Here is a 2,955-nt window from a genome sequence, read left to right as displayed (position 1 = left end):
TAAACCAAAAGCAATCTGAAATCCAAAATAATAATTCGGACCCGTTTAAAGCCAATCAAAAAATCCGAATATCCGAACCAAATAGTCCAATCCAAATTGTTCAATTGAAAAATTCGATTTTATCCAAATAATTAAAGCATACATTTGACTCTAAAATACATAAAGTAAACTTAACCATTGTTACTCTATCATAGACAAGTTTCACAATTATTTAATCATTATTCATGTGGACAGAATGAGAGTAGTCATAGGAATTGCCACGACATGTATACTTGTTAAGCAACGTGATATAGATGAACGATACGTCCTTGACCAACACCCAAATTGCACTGCCGTAAACGGGAGACCATTGACTGGTGAAACAAGCTCGCTTTGCTCCAGACGGCGAAGAGATCCCTTTCACCAAGCCTATCTGCTAATCCAAATCATAAGGATTGAATAACTAATAATCTCAACTTTTCCAACTATCAGAACCGACTTCCATACTTCATCTATGATCTTGATCCAACCACCCATTCTTCTTCTACTGCTGCTTCTGCTCGCTGGAGTAGAAGCAGCATCCACAGTTTCCACAGACAACAATGGCTTCTCCTTCCTTTTCAAAGATTCGCAGCTCGATGGTGTACGAGAGATCCAACCAGATGGTCGAGCGGTTCACAGCAACAACACCGAGATGTTCGGCGTCGGTCACACCTTCTACTCTCTCCCTTTCCGGTTCAAAAACTCCCACACCAGCAACGCTTTGTCGTTCTCCACTTCTTTCGTCTTTGGAATCATACCAGAAAACCCTCTGTTCACGTTCCACGGAATGACCTTTGCGATTGCTCCATCAAAAGCAGTGACGGATGCATCCTCTTCGCAGCATCTTGGACTCTTTAACCGTACCAACGACGGAAACGCCTCAAATCACATCGTCGCCGTTGAATTCGACACGTTTAGAAACCTCGAACTTGACGATATGGATGGCAACCATGTGGGTCTTGATATAAACAGTATAGAATCTGTGTTCGCTGCAACAGCAGGCTATTACAAGAATGGAGGCTTTCAAACCCTAACTCTTGCGACCTCCTGAGAAATCCGAGCATGGGTTGATTACGATGGTGTTGAAAAGACCTTGAATGTCACACTAGCTTCTCTTCCCTTAAAAAACCACAAAAACCTCTTGTAACTTGGAAGAAAGATCTGTCACCTTTTTTACTCGAAGAAATGTACGTTGGGTTTACTTCAGCCACTGGGGTTCTTCTTCAGACGTTTTACATTGTTGGTTGGAGTTTTCAAATGAATGGAAAAGCTCAAGAAATCGATAGATCAAAGATCCCACCTTTACCTCTCAAGAAAAAATCAACCAAAAAGAAAAAAATGGCTTTAGAAATTGGGTTATCTTTAGGTGGGTTACTGGTTCTTTCATCGATTTCAATATTGGCGATTGTTTTGTTCCAAAGAAGAAAACGTAAATTCGAACTCGAAGAAGCTCTTGAAAGTTGGGAGGTTCAATACGGACCTAGCAGGTTTTCCTACAAAGATCTTTTCATCGCCACAAAAGGGTTTAAAGAAAGTGAGCTGCTTGGAAAAGGTGGTTTTGGTCAGGTTTATAAAGGGACCTTGCTGGACTTAGGAGCTCAGGTCGCAGTGAAGAAGATATGGCATACATCAAGTCAAGGAATGAAGGAATTCGTGGCGGAGATCGCCACGATAGGTCGGTTACGACACCCAAATTTGGTCAGACTTCTTGGGTATTGTCGAAGAAAAGGCGAATTGTTTCTTGTATATGATTACATGTCGAATACTAGTTTGGATAAGTTCATATTCAATTCGAATCCCAAATCCACTTTAACATGGAAACAAAGGGTCAAAATCATTATCGATGTAGCCAAAGCATTAGCATATCTGCATGAATGGTGTGAAGTTATAATCCATCGGGACATAAAAGCAAGCAACGTGTTACTTGATGCCGAATTGAATGGTAAGTTAGGCGATTTTGGGCTTGCAAGATTTGGCAACAACAATGGAACCGATGCAAAAACGACCCATTTGGCTGGGACTTTGGGATACATAGCACCTGAATTGGCTCACAAAGGAAAAGCCACCACCGCGACCGATACTTTTGCTTTTGGAACATTTTGTTTAGAGGTGGTTTGTGGTCGGCGACCTGTGGAATTGCAAGGGCGCGAAGAGGCAGTGATTTTGGTCGATTACGTGTGGGATTGTTGGTATAAGGAGCAACTTTCTGAGGTGGTTGATCCGAAACTAAGGGACGACTATGAAACTGAGGAAATGGAGTTGGTTTTGAAGGTGGGGTTGCTTTGTTCACATGTTGTGTCCGTGCTGAGACCGAGCATGTCGCAAGTTTTGAAGTTCCTTTTAGGAAAGGAGCCATTGGCACCAGATTTCAATGGTGTATTGAAGATAAGAGATGACAATTGGAGTCAACTTGGCCATGCCTCTTCAAGTTCTTACTTTTCGCAAATTCACTACTCGGGGACATTGGAACCGATCATCCACTCATTAATGTTTTCAGGGCGGTGATGGGAACAAGTATGTCAAATGTGATTTTTTTATTTATGGAAGAGAAATCTTCAACACCCCGAAAATTAGTATGAAGTGCACCCGAAAATTTTCTTGTTTAAAATACTTTTGATTCTTACACATGATGCACATTATATGCTAACAAAGATGGAAGCAAATAACAACATAGTTTACAAACCAAAATTTAACCCAACTGGGTGTTACATTACAATGCGCCAAAACTACTCAAGTATCTATCTGCTAAGTCTTTATATGTCTATCTTGATATCAAGTAAACTCCTTATACTTGCTATCAATACCCGCACCTACAATCAAAGGATATAACAACAATAGTAAACTATAAAAAGCTTAGTGAGTAACGAACATTATTCTCAATATGAAGTGACCTTCAACGATTTGTGGACACACCAATAGGATAACAACATCATC

The 2,955-nt window shown here is 40.6% G+C and overlaps 1 pseudogene; it reads left to right on the top strand.

Moving 5' to 3' along the window:
- The first annotated feature begins 335 nt into the window (after window positions 1–335).
- On the top strand, window positions 336–2,629 carry LOC145100242 (L-type lectin-domain containing receptor kinase V.9 pseudogene; annotated as a pseudogene).
- The last annotated feature ends 326 nt before the right edge of the window (window positions 2,630–2,955 follow it).

This window comes from Lactuca serriola, chromosome 4, assembly GCF_051521515.1.
Source record: "Lactuca serriola cultivar US96UC23 chromosome 4, Lser_US96UC23_V15, whole genome shotgun sequence".
In the NCBI taxonomy this organism is placed as follows: domain Eukaryota; kingdom Viridiplantae; phylum Streptophyta; class Magnoliopsida; order Asterales; family Asteraceae; genus Lactuca; species Lactuca serriola.
The sequence above is the reverse complement of the archived record's forward strand: the minus strand, read 5'-3'. Positions and strand labels throughout refer to the sequence as shown.